General features: G+C 38.3%; 1 pseudogene; it reads left to right on the forward strand.

The window, feature by feature from the left end:
* Window positions 1-11,176: 11,176 nt before the first annotated feature.
* Window positions 11,177-14,332, forward strand: LOC103015247 (mitochondrial fission factor-like; annotated as a pseudogene).
* Window positions 14,333-16,104: the final 1,772 nt, after the last annotated feature.

Below are 16,104 nucleotides of genomic sequence, written 5' to 3' on the forward strand. Positions count from 1 at the left end.
GAGGAGGTGAGCCCAGGGTCTTCCTACTCTACCATCTTGGCCACACCTCTGTGCATACTCTTTTTAATATCAGCTTGTGATCATGACTAAGGGAAAAGTGATTATTACTTAGGAAACCATTAGTGTGCATTTCCTTTATTATTGCATGTACATAAATCTAGGATAAATGCTTAATATGTCTCTGGAATAGTATCTGATCTCACCTAATACACAAAGGGCAAGACACACTCCCTTTTAATTGGGAAGCAGAAAGATAAATCTGCTTCAGTATCATCTCTTGAATTAGAACAGAGAGATTGCTTCAATAATTTAACATTTCTTCTAACTTTAAAGCAAAATGGTGTCATGATGCCAGAAAATTGTATTTAAAAGCCTATTTACATAGCATATGCTAAGCATACATTTTGAGTTTTATGAATTTACTTCATTTAGAAAAGCTTTTGGAATTCTTATTAGACTATCAAAGTGTTCAATTCCTTTTGCCCTTTTTGCTAACTGATGGGTCCCATAAATATTGAACCCCATGAATTGTACTGATTATAGTCTCTGTGCTCAGAATTCTTACTCTTAATTAAGTGGTGAAGCTCATAAATTTCTGACCATGAATTTTCCAGGAAGCCACAGTTGAATGTTTATCAGCCAATCAGATCTCTTAATTTTCTCCCTTGTTTTATAAAATAAAATGTTGCTGCTATATAACATTGAATGTGATGGATACAGAGTTGTTGTTTGTTTGGCCTCCTTTGTTTTTGTAAGCACTAATATTTTGGAAGATAAATAGTACTTGATGCTTCATTTACTTTGATTGTTTATAATCTCAAGGTACTTTGGAAAGTTTATTATGCTATAAAGCTTGAGTTAGCTACAGCTTTTCTGTTCTGATCCAAATAAGCAACAATCATCAAAACATCAGTAATTCAGAAACATTGTGTCATGGATATAGCAACAGAACCATTTCAGAATGAAACTAATTATTGATTATCCCCAGGGCTTCTAAGATCAAGTATGCCTCAGTAGAGTTAATTATGCCCTCAGTTCTGCAGAGTTTTTGCAATGGCAGGTTCAATTTACTTAGCAAAACTATTGCTTTGTAAGATTTGCAGATGAGTCAATTAGACGGTCATTAATTGGGTGGCCGTTGAAAATGTGGTGGGGCCCAGTTGGGAAATGGTCTACTCCAATGACTAATGTATATTAATGCCAGCATTAACGACCTTTGAGCTTTTCCCCATGTATTCATGGGAAAACAAATCAAAGAAACATTCAAGGAAAAATAGATTTTGCTGAATTGGTATGTTTTTCTGTTCAGAGATTAACATTGCTTATTGAATGTACCAAAACCACAAAATTTCAGGGTAACATTAATAGTTATCCTTAACTGAATAAAACTAAGTGCTGGAAAGGTCATAATTAATTTTAAGAGTGTTGTATTTTCAATGTTTTTATTAGGTAGGTGATTTTAGTCTCCTTAAGGAAGTATATTTTATTGCCAATATATAAGAATTTTCAAAATATAAGAATTATATTCAAAATAAAAGAATTAAAACATTTTCCATTTTAAATAAATTAGATGGATGGATAGATAGATAGATAGGTTTGAGTCCTTTATTATCTTTATACCTGGTAGTTTATCACCAAATATTTTTTACTTTCCAAGGTCAAATTTGAAACATAAAAACAAATGAAGACTTTGTAGTGGGTTTAGTCTTAAATGTAGTTGACTCTGTCCCAGAGTGTTTCACAGTATATGACTAGGGCATAGTAGCATGCAGTAGCTTTTTCACATACTCAGATATCTTTGGCCTAAGTCTATTGGTATAAGATGGTTTTCTGTGTATTACTTCTATCTTGACGATTTTCTGAAGCTTGCATATTTGTTTTGCAAATATTTTCTGAATTGACTACAAAGATGATACTATTATTGACGGTTAACTTTGGTCTTCTTTCTGGCCTCAGAATTTCAAAGAGAGAGATCCTTATTTTCTCTACTGTCAAAGCAAATGTTGAAAAAAAAAAATGAGATTGGCCTTTATTCTCGATCACTCATTACTTCACTTAAAACTGGATTAGCTCTTGCAAACCTAGCCGTAAAGACCAAGTCATTGTTTATGTTTTACTTTTTTATTTTCCCTTCATCTATTTCTCCTACCCTCTCACCCTCCACCTCTGGCAACCAACAATCTATTCTCTGTATTTATGTGCTTGTTTTTTGTTTGTTTGTTTTGTTTATCATATTCCAAATATAAAAGAGATTGTATGATATTTGTCATTTATCTTTCTCTGACTTGTTTCACTTAGCATGATGCCCTTGAGGTCCATTCACGTTGTTCCAAATGACAAGATTTTATTTTTTTTTATGACTGAATAATAGTCCATTGTATGTATACACCACATCTTCTTTTTTTTTTTTTTTTTCAAACGTCTTTATTGAAGTATAATTGCCTTACAATAGTGTGTTAGCATCTGCTTTATAACAAAGTGAATCAGTTATACATATACAATATGTTCCCATTTCTCTTCCCTCTTGCATCTCCCTCCCTCCCACCCTCCCCATCCCACCCCTCTAGGTGGTCACAAAGCACCGAGCTGATCTCCCTGTGCTATGCGGCTGCTTCCCACTAGCTATCTATTTTACATTTGGTAGTGTATATATGTCCATGACACTCTCTTACCCTGTCACATCTCACCCCACCCCCTCCCCATATCCTCAAGTCCATTCTCTAGTAGGTCTGTGTCTTTATTCCCGTCTTGCCACTAGGTTCTTCATGGCCTTTTTTTTTTTTTTTTTTTTTCCCCTTAGATTCCATATATATGTGTTAGCATACTGTATTTGTTTTTCTCTTTCTGACTTACTTCACTCTGTATGACAGACTCTAACTCCATCCACCTCATTACAAATACCTCCATTTCATTTCTTTTTATGGCTGAGTAATATTCCATTGTATATATGTGCCACATCTTCTTTATCCATTCATCTGTCGATGGACATTTAGGTTGCTTCCATGTCCTGGCTATTGTAAATAGAGCTGCAATGAACATTTTGGTACATGACTCTTTTTGACCTATGGTTTTCTCAGGGTATATGCCCAGTAGTGGGATTGCTGGGTCGTATGGTAGTTCTATTTGTAGTTTTTTAAGGAACCTCCATACTGTTCTCCATAGTGGCTGTATCAATTTACATTCCCACCAACAGTGCAAGAGTGTTCCCTTTCCTCCACACCCTCTCCAGCATTTATTGTTTCTAGATTTTTTGATGATGGCCATTCTGACCGGTGTGAGATGATATCTCATTGTAGTTTTGATTTGCATTTCTCTAATGATTAATGATGTTGAGCATTCTTTCATGTGTCTGTACGCCATCTGTATATCTTCTTTGGAGAAATGTCTATTTAGATCTTCTGCCCATTTTTGGATTGGGTTGTTCGTTTTTTTGTTATTGAGCTGCATGAGCTGCTTGTAAATCTTGGAGATTAATCCTTTGTCAGTTGCTTCATTTGCAAATATTTTCTCCCATTCTGAGGGTTGTCTTTTGGTCTTGTTTATGGTTTCCTTTGCTGTGCAAAAGCTTTTCAGTTTCATTAGGTCCCATTTGTTTATTTGTGTTCTTATTTCCATTTCTCTGGGAGCTGGGTCAAAAAGAATCTTGCTGTGATGTATGTCATAGAGTGTTCTGCCTATGTTTTCCTCTAAGAGTTTGATAGTGTCTGCCCTTACACTTAGGTCTTTAATCCATTTTGAGTTTATTTTTGTGCATGGTGTCAGGGAGTGTTCTAATTTCATACTTTTACATGTTCCTGTCCAATTTTCCCAGCACCACTTATTGAAGAGGCTGTCTTTTCTCCACTGTATATGCTTGCCTCCTTTATCAAAGATAAGTTGACCATATGTGTGTGGGTTTATCTCTGGGCTTTCTATCCTGTTCCATTGATCTATATTTCTGTTTTTGTGCCAATACCAAACTGTCTTGATTACTGAAGCTTTGTAATATAGTCTGAAGTCAGGGAGCCTGATTCCCCCAGCTCCATTTTTCGTTCTCAAGATGGCTTTGGCTATTCGGGGTCTTTTGTGTTTCCATACAAATTGTGAAATTTTTTGTTCTAGTTCTGTGAAAAATGCCAGTGGTAGTTTGATAGGGATTGCATTGAATCTGTAGATTGCTTTGGGTAGTAGAGACATTTTCACAATGTTGATTCTTCCAATCCAGGAACATGGTATATCTCTCCATCTATTTGTATCATCTTTAATTTCTTTCATCAGTGTCTTATAATTTTCTGCATACAGGTCTTTTGTCTCCTTAGGTAGGTTTATTCCTGGATATTTTATTCTTTTTGTTGCAATGGTAAATGGGAGTGTTTTCTTAATTTCACTTTCAGATTTTTCATCATTAGTGTATAGAAATGCAAGAGATTTCTGTGCATTAATTTTGTATCCTGCTACTTTACCAAATTCATTGATTAGCTCTAGGAGTTTTCTGGTAGCATCTTTAGGATTCTCTATGTATAGTATCATGTCATCTGCAAATAGTGACAGCTTTACTTCTTCTTTTCCGATTTGGATTCCTTTTATTTCTTTGTCTTCTCTGATTGCTGTGGCTAGGACTTCCAGAACTATGTTGAATAATAGTGGTGAGAGTGGGCAACCTTGTCTTGTTCCTGATCTTAGTGGAAATGGTTTCAGTTTTTCACCATTGAGGACAATGTTGGCTGTGGGTTTGTCATATATGGCCTTTATTATGTTGAGGAAAGTTCCCTCTATGCCTACTTTCTGCAGGGCTTTTATCATAAATGGGTGTTGAATTTTGTCAAAAGCTTTCTCTGCATCTATTGAGATGATCATATGGTTTTTCTCCTTCAATTTGTTAATATGGTGTATCACATTGATTGATTTGCGTATATTGAAGAATCCTTGCATTCCTGGGATAAACCCCACTTGATCATGGTGTATGATCCTTTTAATGTGCTGTTGGATTCTGTTTGCTAGTATTTTGTTGAGGATTTTTGCATCTATGTTCATCAGTGATATTGGCCTGTAGTTTTCTTTCTTTGTGACATCTTTGTCTGGTTTTGGTATCAGGGTGATGGTGGCCTCGTAGAATGAGTTTGGGAGTGTTCCTCCCTCTGCAATATTTTGGAAGAGTTTGAGAAGGATAGGTGTTAGCTCTTCTCTAAATGTTTGATAGAATTCGCCTGTGAAGCCATCTGGTCCTGGGCTTTTGTTTGTTGGAAGGTTTTTAATCACAGTTTCAATTTCAGTGCTTGTGATTGGTCTGTTCATATTTTCTATTTCTTCCTGGTTCAGTCTCGGCAGTTTGTGCATTTCTAAGAATCTGTCCATTTCTTCCAGGTTGTCCATTTTATTGGCATATAGTTGCTTGTAGTAATCTCTCATGATCTTTTGTATTTCTGCAGTGTCAGTGGTTACTTCTCCTTTTTCATTTCTAATTCTATTGATCTGAGTCTTCTCCCTTTTTCTCTTGATGAGTCTGGCTAATGGTTTATCAATTTTGTTTATCTTCTCAAAGAACCAGCTTTTAGTTTCATTGATTTTTGCTATTGTTTCCTTCATTTCTTTTTCATTTATTTCTGACCTGATCTTTATAATTTCTTTCCTTCTGCTGGCTTTGGGGTTTTTTTGTTCTTCTTTCTCTAATTGCTTTAGGTGCAAGGTTAGGTTGTTTATTCGAGATGTTTCCTGTTTCTTGAGGTAGGCTTGTATTGCTATAAACTTCCCTCTTAGCACTGCTTTTGCTGCGTCCCATAGGTTTTGGGTCGTCGTGTCTCCATTGTCATTTGTTTCTAGGTATATTTTGATTTCCCCTTTGATTTCTTCAGTAATCACTTCGTTATTAAGTAATGTATTGTGTAGCCTCCATGTGTTTGTATTTTTTACAGATCTTTTCCTGTAATTGATATCTAGTCTCATAGCGTTGTGGTCGGAAAAGATACTTGATACGATTTCAATTTTCTTAAATTTACCAAGGCTTGATTTGTGACCCAAGATATGATCTATCCTGGAGAATGTTTCATGAGCACTTGAGAAAAATGTGTATTCTGTTGTTTTTGGGTGGAATGTCCTATAAATATCAATTAAGTCCATATTGTTTAATGTATCATTTAAAGCTTGTGTTTCCTTATTTATTTTCATTTTGGATGATCTGTCCATTGGTGAAAGTGGGGTGTTAAAGTCCCCTACTATGATTGTGTTGCTGTCAATTTCCCCTTTCATGGCTGTTAGTATTTGCCTTATGTATTGAGGTGCTCCTATGTTGGGTGCATAAATATTTACAATTGTTATACCTTCTTCTTGGATCGATCCCTTGATCATTATATAGTGTCCTTCTTTGTCTCTTGTAATAGTCTTTATTTTAAAGTCTATTTTGTCTGATATGAGAATTGCTACTCCAGCTTTCTTTTGATTTCCATTTGCATGGAATATCTTTTTCCATCCCCTCACTTTCAGTCTGTATGTGTCCCTAGGTCTGAAGTGGGTCTCTTGTAGACAGCATATGTATGGGTCTTGTTTTTGTATCCATTCAGCCAGCCTGTGTCTTTTGGTGGGAGCATTTAATCCATTTACATTCAAGGTAATTATCGATATGTATGTTCCTATTCCCATTTTCTTAAATGTATTGGGTTTGTTATTGTAGGTGTTTTCCTTCTCTTGTGTTTCTTGCCTAGAGAATTTCCTTTAGCATTTGTTGTAAAGCTGGTTTGGTGGTGCTGAACTCTCTCAGCTTTTGCTTGTCTGTAAAGGTTTTAATTTCTCCATCGAATCTGAATGAGATCCTTGCTGGGTAGAGTAATCTTGGTTGTAGGTTTTTCTCCTTCATGACTTTAAGTATATCCTGCCACTCCCTTCTGGCTTGCAGAGTTTCTGCTGAGAGATCAGATGTTAACCTTATGGGGATTCCCTTGTGTGTTATTTGTTTTTTTTCCCTTGCTGCCTTTAATATGTTTTCCTTATATTTAATTTTTGACAGTTTGATTAATATGTGTCTTGGCGTATTCCTCCTTGGGTTTATCCTGTATGGGACTCTCTGTGCTTCCAGAACTTGATTAACTATTTCCTTTCCCATATTAGGGAAGTTTTCAACGATAATCTCTTCAAAAATTTTCTCAGTCCCTTTCTTTTTCTCTTCTTCTTCTGGTACCCCTATAATTCGAATGTTGGCACGTTTAATGTTGTCCCAGAGGTCCCTGAGACTGTCCTCAGTTCTTTTCATTCTTTTTTCTTTATCCTGCTCTGTAGTAGTTATTTCCACCATTTTATCTTCCAGGTCACTTATCCTTTCTTCTGCCTCAGTTATTCTACTATTGATCCCATCTAGAGTATTTTTAATTTCATTTATTGTGTTTTTCATCATTGCTTGGTTCCTCTTTAGTTCTTCTACATCCTTGTTAAATGTTTCTTGCATTTTGTCTATTCTATTTCCAAGATTTTGGATCATCCTTACTATCATTATTCTGAATTCTTTTTCAGGTAGACTACCTATTTCCTCTTCATTTGTTAAGTCCAGTGTGTTTTGAGCCTGCTCCTTCATCTGCTGTGTGTTTTTCTGTCGTCTCATTTTGCCTATCTTACTGTGTTTGGGGTCTCCTTTTCACAGGCTGCAGGTTCGTAGTTCCCGTTGTTTTTGGTATCTGTCCCCAGTGGCTAAGGTTGGTTCAGTGGGTTGTGTAGGCTTCCTGGTGGAGGGAACTAGTGCCTGAGTTCTGGTGGATGAGGCTAGATCTTGTCTTTCTGGTGGGCACGTCCACGTCTGGTGGTGTATTTTGTGGTGTCTGTGGCCTTATTATGATTTTAGGCAGCCTCTCTGCCAATGGATGGGGTTGTGTTCCTGTCTAGCTAGTTGTTTGGCATAGGATGTCCAGCACTGTAGCTTGCTGGTCGTTGAGTGAAGCTGGGTCTTGATGTTGAGATGGAGATCTCTGGGAGATTTTTGCCGTTTGGTATTACGTGGAGCTGGGAGGTCTCTTGTGGACCAGTGTTCTGAAGTTGGCTCTCCCACCTCAGAGGCACGGCCCTGATGCCTGGCTGGAGCACCAAGAGCCTTTCGTCCACACGGCTCAGAGTAAAAGGGAGAAAAAATAGAAAGAAAGAAAGAAAGAGGCTATAATATAGTGAAGTAAAATAAAGCTATTGTAAAGCAAAGCTATACAGACAAAATCTCACCCAGAAGCATATACATATACACTCACAAAAAAAAGGAAAAGGGGAAAAATTAATATCTCCTGCTCCCAGAGTCCCCCTCCTGAATTTGGGCTGATTCGTTGTCTATTCAGGTGTTCAGCAGATGCAGGCACATCAAGTTGTTTGTGGAGCTTTAATCCGCTGCTCCTGAGGCTGCTGGGAGAGATTTCCCCTTCTCTTCCCTGTTCGCACAGCTCCTGGGGTTCAGCTTTGGATTTGGACCCGCCTCTGCGTGTAGGTCGCCTGAGGGCGTCTGTTCCCCGCCCAGACAGGACGGGGTTAAAGGAGCAGCTGCTTCGGGGGCTCTGGCTCACCCAGGCCGCGGGGAGGGAGCGGTACGGAGGAGGCGGGGCGAGCCTGCGGCGGCCGAGGCCGGCGTGACGTTGCACCAGCTCGAGGCGCGCAGTGCGTTCTCCCGGGGATGTTGTCCCCGGATCCCGGGACCCTGGCAGTGGCGGGCTGCACAGGCTCCCGGGAGGGGAGGTGTGGAGAGTGACCTGTGCTCACACACAGGCTTTTTGGAGGCGGCAGCAGCAGCCCCAGCGTCTCACGCCCGTCTCTGGGGTCCGCGCTGATCGCCGCGGCTCGCGCCCTTCTCTGGAGTTCGTTTAGGCGGCGCTCTGAATCCCCTCTCCTTGCCCGCCGCGAAACAAAGAGGCAAGAAAAAGTCTCTTGCCTCTTCGGCAGCTGCAGACTTTTTCCCCGGACTCCCTCCGGGCTAGCTGTGGTGCGCTAACCCCTTCAGGCTGTGTTCACGCCGCCAGCCCCAGTCCTCTCCCTGCGATCCAACCGAAGCCGAGCCTCAGCTCCCAGCCCCACCCGCCCCGGCGGGTGAGCAGACAAGCCTTCGGGCTGGTGAGCGCCGCTCGGCGCCGAGCCTCTGTGCGGGAGTCTCTCCGATTTTCCCTCTGCGCCCCTGTTGCTGTGGGATCCGCGCTGATAGCCGCGGCTCGCGCCCTTCTCTGGAGTTCGTTTAGGCGGCGCTCTGAATCCCCTCTCCTTGCCCGCCGCGAAACAAAGAGGCAAGAAAAAGTCTCTTGCCTCTTCGGCAGCTGCAGACTTTTTCCCCGGACTCCCTCCGGGCTAGCTGTGGTGCGCTAACCCCTTCAGGCTGTGTTCACGCCGCCAGCCCCAGTCCTCTCCCTGCGATCCGACCGAAGCCGGAGCCTCAGCTCCCAGCCCCGCCCGTCCCGGAGGCTAAGCAGACAAGCCTCTCGGGCTGGTGAGTGCTGCTTGGCGCCGAGCCTCTGTGCGGGAACCTCTCCGCTTTGCCCTCCGCACCTCTGTGGCTGCGCTCTCCTCCGTGGCTCTGAAGCTTCCCCCCTCCGCCCCCCGCAGTCTCCGCCCGCGAAGGGGCTCCTAGTGCGTGGAAACCTTTCCTCCTTCACGGCTCCCTCCCACTGGTGCAGGTGCCGTCCCTATTCTTTTGTCTCTGTTATTTCTTTTTTCTTTTGCCCTACCCAAGTACGGGGGGAGTTTCTTGCCTTTTTGGAGGTCGGACGTTTTCTGCCAGCGTTCATTGGGTGTTCTGTAGGAGCCGTTCCACGTGTAGATGTATTTCTACTGTATCTGTGGGAAGGAATGTGATCTCCGCGTCTTACTCTTCCGCCATCTTCTCCAATCCCACCACATCTTCTTTATCCATCCATCCATACATGGATGGACACAGGTTGTTTCCATATCTTGGTTATTGTAAATAATGCTGCAATGAATATGAGAGCAAAAATATCTTTTTGAGTTAGGGTTTTCATTTTCTTTGGATAAATACCCAGAGGTAGAATTGTTGGATCATATGGTAGTTCTATTTTTAATTTTTTTTGAGGACTCTTCACACTGTTTTTCCTAGTGGCTGCACCAAGTTATATTTCCACCAACAGTGCACAAGGGGTTCCCTTTCTCCACATCCTGGCCAATACTTGTTATTCCTTGTCTTTTTGATAATAGCCATTCTAATAGTTGTGAGTTGACATCTCATTGTGGTTTTGATTCGCATTTCCCTGATGATTAATGATGTTAAACATTCTTTTCATGTACTTGTTTGCCATTTGTATGTCTTCTATGGAAAAATGTCTATTCAGGTCCTCTGCCCATTTTTAATCAGATTGTTTTTTTGCTACTGAGTTGTACAAGTTCTTTATAATTTTTGGATATTAACTCCTTATCAGATATGTGATTTGAAAATAGTTTCTCCCACTTACTAGGTTGCCTTTTTATTTTGTTGATAGTTTCCTTTGCTGTGCAGAAGTTAATTTGCTGTAGTCCCATTTGTTTAGTTTTGCTTTTGTATAAATAGTATTAAGGAGCTTATTGAATTAAATTGTCTAATTTCTCAAGGGTTAACTAAAAAATTAAGAATTTTCCCTTTTCCTCTTTAAGCACATGGTAATTAAAATAATAGAATTATGCTATATCCTTATTTATGAAACTTATTCTGAATTGCTAATATACTTTGCTGAGTAAATTTTTATCCCTATATTACTACTATTAATTTGAGGCAGTGTGGAAGTAGCACAATCTGATTTTCAAGAAGAATCTCTGTAATTAGTATAATTATAGTCTAAAAGAACCATATAATCAAAAATTGAATTAGGTGAAGAGGAGAAAATATCTAGTTAAAAAGTTGGCCTGTAATGTGTATAAGAATGGGCCTAAAATTTTTCAAAATATCTTATGTTATATTTTGAAAGCTTTATTTAAATTTCTTTGTGGAATTCAAAAGAAACAAACTAGATATATGTGATCTAGCAATCTAATACAAACCTAATATTAGGTTTGCACCTATGGGTAAAATAATTTAAGAAAGCATAGACATCAATATATGATTAGGTCAATATTTATATCACACAAAAATATACCTATGCTGAACGAATACAGAATAGAAATTCAACCTCCCTACACAAAATCAGGCCTGCAGAATTGGTCTGAGAGATTTTCCCTAATATCATCTTTCAGAATTTTTCAGAGATTTATTTTTTTCCTCCCATGAATGCCATTGGTGGCTATAGATTTACAACAATCCTGGTAAGTGTAGCATCAATATTTCCTAAAGTATGTTCCACTCAACAGTATTTCCAGTTATGATAAATGATGGAAGAAATGTGATCACACTTTGAGCAACAATGAATTTTAAAAATCAAATATATTTATTTACTAAAGGTCTTCTCTAGGCCTATACTTTTACCACTGCCCAAACTTAGAATAAGAACTTAGAACTCTTTAATTCCATACATTCCTTCCCATATGTTATCTTACTGTATTCCTGTATTTTAATTTTGCATATATTTTAAACCTCTCAAAACATTGAGATTGTTTTAATCAATGTTACTTCTTATTTACCTATACATCTCTCTTGTAGTCTCCCTGCCTGCATTGCCATATTTTCTTGGGATAATTTAGCTTTTGTTCTAGGAATTCCCTTTTATATTTCTTTTGTTTAAGTTTGTAGGCAAAACAGTCTTTCAATTTGTTTATCTATAAACATCTTTACATAGCTATCATTTTGAAGGATATTTTCAAGAAACTTAGAATCTAGGTTGGCTGGTATGTTCTTTCAGGTCTTTAAAAAAATTCATTCTGTTTTCTTTTGGTTTCTGTTGTTCTGATTGAAAAGTTAGCCTTCAGTTTTACTCTTCCTATTTAACAGTGTTATGCCTTTATTTTCCTCTGGCTGCTTTTAGACTTTTTGTTTGTTGCTGGTTTTCAGCAGTTTTTTGTTTGTTTTTTTAATGATGTAACTAGGTGCAGAGGTCCTTTTATATCTCCTTCTTACCTTTGTAGAGCTTCCTTAATTTGTAGTTTAATTTTTTTCTGCCAGTTGTGAAAATTCCCAGTTACTTTTTTCGTATTGCTTCTGCCCCTTCTCTCACTCATCCCATTCAAAGATCGCATTACAGCTATATTACAAATTTTACCCATGTCTCATACATTAGGTGTTTCTTATAATTCCTTTTTTCTGTGTTTTACATTGGACATTTTTACTCACCTAAAGGCCAGTTCACTAGTTTTATACTTGTTCAATATGTGGTTAAATCTATCTGTAAAGTCATTTATTGTAAATATTGTAATTTTCAATTCCAAAATATGCATTTTCTATTTTAGTACAGATTTTATTTTCTGGTGATATTCTCCATCTTGTCATATATTTTAGCCAACATACTTATCACAGTAACTTTAAAGTCTGTGTATGATAACTCCAGTTATTTTCTCTTGGATTTGACCATTTGCTCCTGTTTTTTAGTTTGTTTCTTTTGCTTTTTTGTGGATTATTTTGCATACCTGTTACATTTTGACTAAATTCTGGAGATTGTATTTGAAATTTCAGAGCTTCAGGATGATACTATCTTCCTCAAAAAGAAGATGTAATTTTTAAAGAATTCCTGTCAGGTAGTTAGAGAAAAGTAAATAACCTTGATCCAACAAGGTTTGATATAATCTGAGACTGAGTTTCAGTCATCCTGAAGAACTTGTCTATTTCCAATTTTCCTTTATTCCTAGAATTCCTCCAGAACTTTCAAATAACAACCTGATATTTCCAAAATATCCCCTAATTGGTGAGCCCTGAACACGTTTTTGTTTCTCCTCCCTGGCCGTGCAATTGTCAGCAACTCTGAACTGCTATTTTCTGTTTGTTCCCTTAGTTTCTTCCATTAAAATTGGCAAATTTTTAAGTGAGACAATGCAATGTAATTTTTCCTTTTTCTTTGGGATCTTTGTTCCTCCTAGAGTCTAGCTGACTCAGTTGTTCTCTGATGCTTACAAAAGCAGTGTGTGTGTGTGTGTGTGTGTGTGTGTGTGTATGTATGTGTATGTATGTGTGTGTGTTGTATTTGTACAATTTTTAGTTCTCACAATGAGGGTTGTTTTCTGATATAGACTATTTCTTCATAGATGGGAGGAATCAATTTTAGGTATATTAGATGAATCCAAGGACTCATATGGTTTGAATGCAAAGTGTGAGAAAAAAATGAAATTAAAGATGATCTCAAGATTTCTGTCTTGAGCCACTTAAAGAATGGACTTGTCATTAAATGAGATATGGGAAACTACAAGTGCTGCAAGTTTTGAGAAAAGTATTAGTTATAACAACTGAAGCTCAAGAATAGGAACTGAACAAGAGATATGAATATAGGAGTCATTAGCCTACTGAGAAAATTTAAAAACATGTGACTAGAAGAGATCACCAAGGATATGAATATAAATAGAGAAGAGAAACATGGACTGAACCCCAGGGCATTTCAATATTCAAAAGTTAGGGAGGGCTTCCCTGTGCTTGGTCAATGGTCTCTGGGAGCCAGCAGGCAGTGTCCCTCACCAGAGACCCTCCAGCAGGCCCAGGGGGACAAAAGTGGCTGTAAATCCAGAACATGCATAAGCAAGTTAAAGGATTTAATATGAAGCACAGAAGCAGATAATGCCAAAAAGCAAGCAGTAGTTGGTACACATTTAGTGAGCGGGGCAGCATTTCCTTCTTCCACTGCTGCTGAGGTGGTAGAAATCAGTTGAATTCAGTATGAAATGGAATACACCAAAGGTATTGGTCAGGGAATTGAAGGTCCTGGAAAAATTATAGGTAGCACCACCAAATGCTGACCTTGAACAAGGATTCCGAGAAGGAGTTTCAAATGCTCGTGTGATTATGCAGGTTCCAGGGAGAATTGTTGTATCAGGAAATAATGAAGACATTCCACTTTCAAGACCAGCAGATCTTGACCTTATGCAGTAAACTCCCTTTAAACCACTGGCACTAAAAACACCACCTCATGTGCTTATGCTAAGTGAAAGACCACTAGATTTTCTGGATTTAGAAAGACCTCCTCCAACCCCTCAAAATGAAGAAATCCATGCAATTGGCAGGCTAAAAAGAGAGTGCTCTATGAGTGAAAATGCTGTTTGCCAAAATGGACAGCTGGTCAGAACTGACTCCATGTATAGCATTTCAAATATAGGTACAATGATTGAAGGAACTTCAGATGACATGACTGTTGTAGATGCAGCTTCATTAGGACGACAGATAATCAAACTAAATAGATGTCTACAACTTCTGGAAGTGGAGAACAAAGAAGGTTCTAAAAGAGAAATGGTCATGTATTCCATTACCGTAGTATTCTGGCTGCTTAAGAGTTGGCTCTGGTTTTGCCACTAGAGGTAACCTCAACTCTCAAAAGTGTTGTCTCAACAGCTGGAAATATAAAGAATTTGTGAACAAACAAAACGTTAGGGAGAGATGGAGGAATCAGCAAAGAGCCTGAGGATACGCAACCAAAATGAAAAGGGGAAGACAATGAGAATGTGGTGTCCAGGAAACCATAGAATAAAATATTTTAAGGAGAGAATGAACAACTGTATTATATGCTGCTGCTAGGTCAACAATAATAGAAACTTGGCCATTAGATTTAGAAACATAAATATTATTGACGACTTTTAGAAAAAAACATTTTCAAGGAGGAAAAAAAATCCCTCTATTTGGAGTTGGTTTAAAAAAGAAATTGAGGGGACTATTTGGAAGCAATAAGTGTCGACAACTCTGCAAGGAATTTTGCTGCAAAGAGAAATAAAAATTATCTCAGTAAAGAGAAAGAAAAGAAATAAAGGTGGGCTAGAAATAAAAAATGTTAAGCAAGTTGTATATCAGCCAAAGGGTAAGAGGCAGTCAAGACTGTTGTTCAGTTGTTTTTATGTTTTTGTTTTGTAATAAACTTTATTTTTAGAGCAGTTTTAGTTTCACAGCAAAATTGAGTGGAAGGTAATGAGATTTCCTATATCCTCCCCTGCCTGCACATATGCACAGCCTCCTGCATTACCAACATCCCCAACAAGAGTGGTACATTTGCTACAATTGATGAACCTACATTGATATATCATTATCACCCAAGTCCACAGTTTACATTAGGATTCACTCTTGGTGCTGTACATTCTACCAGTTTGGACAAATGTATAATGACATGCCTCTACCATTATAGTATCATACAGAGTACTTCCACTGCCCTTACAAGCTTCTGTGCTCTGCCTATTCATCCCTCTCTCCCCACTAACCCTCGGCAACCACTGATATTTTTACTGTCTCCATAGTTTTGCCTTTTCTAGAAGGTCATATTTATAGTTGGAATCTTACAGAATGTAGTCTTTTCAGATTGAGTTTATTTCGTTTTAATAGGAAAAATAAAAATGTGTCAGCTAATGGTAGAAAGGGAAATGATCATGTAAGGCAGAGGAGAGAAAGACTGATATAATATTTTTATGGAACCACTAACAGACACATTATTCACTCATTTAATTCTCACAAAACACTTTAAAGTAGATATTATTACTGTTATTATTACTGCAATTTTATATATGGAAAGAGGGAGGTTCTGTAATGTATTCAGTTCTACCAGTTTTGGAAACTGCATTTATCTTTTTATTTTTTTTAGGATCCAAGAATTTTTTATTGGAGTTTATTATTATTATTATTATTACAATTATTATTCAGTGTGAACTCCAAGTTCCAGTGCTCCCTTTCTATCTTATATGTAGAGGAGATTTTAACTCTCTTTCCCAAATGGATTTATTCTCCCTCACCCTTGTTCCTCAACTCTTCCTTATCTATTTCGTGAAAATGGTTGCTACAATTATTCTACATTGAATGGGGTTTAGGAATCATTTAATCCAGTGCCTTTATATAATACAACACACTTTGCAGACTCAGAAATATTGCTATGGTTGTAGAACTGGGACTGAAATCCCAGCTTGAATCCCAATCCAGTTTGTTTTCCTTTATGACGTGTTTCCTTGCCTCATGTCTTAGAAACTGAATTTGACCTTCAAGAGCCCAGCCTGCTTCCAGAGTCCACTGTTTTAAGCCCTCTGCCTACATTGGGCTCATTGTCACTTGCAGACATTTATTCCTGTCATAACTCTCGGTGTATTCCAGGGTCA

The sequence above is a fragment of the Balaenoptera acutorostrata genome, chromosome 1 (genome assembly GCF_949987535.1).
Source record: "Balaenoptera acutorostrata chromosome 1, mBalAcu1.1, whole genome shotgun sequence".
NCBI classification, from domain to species: domain Eukaryota; kingdom Metazoa; phylum Chordata; class Mammalia; order Artiodactyla; family Balaenopteridae; genus Balaenoptera; species Balaenoptera acutorostrata.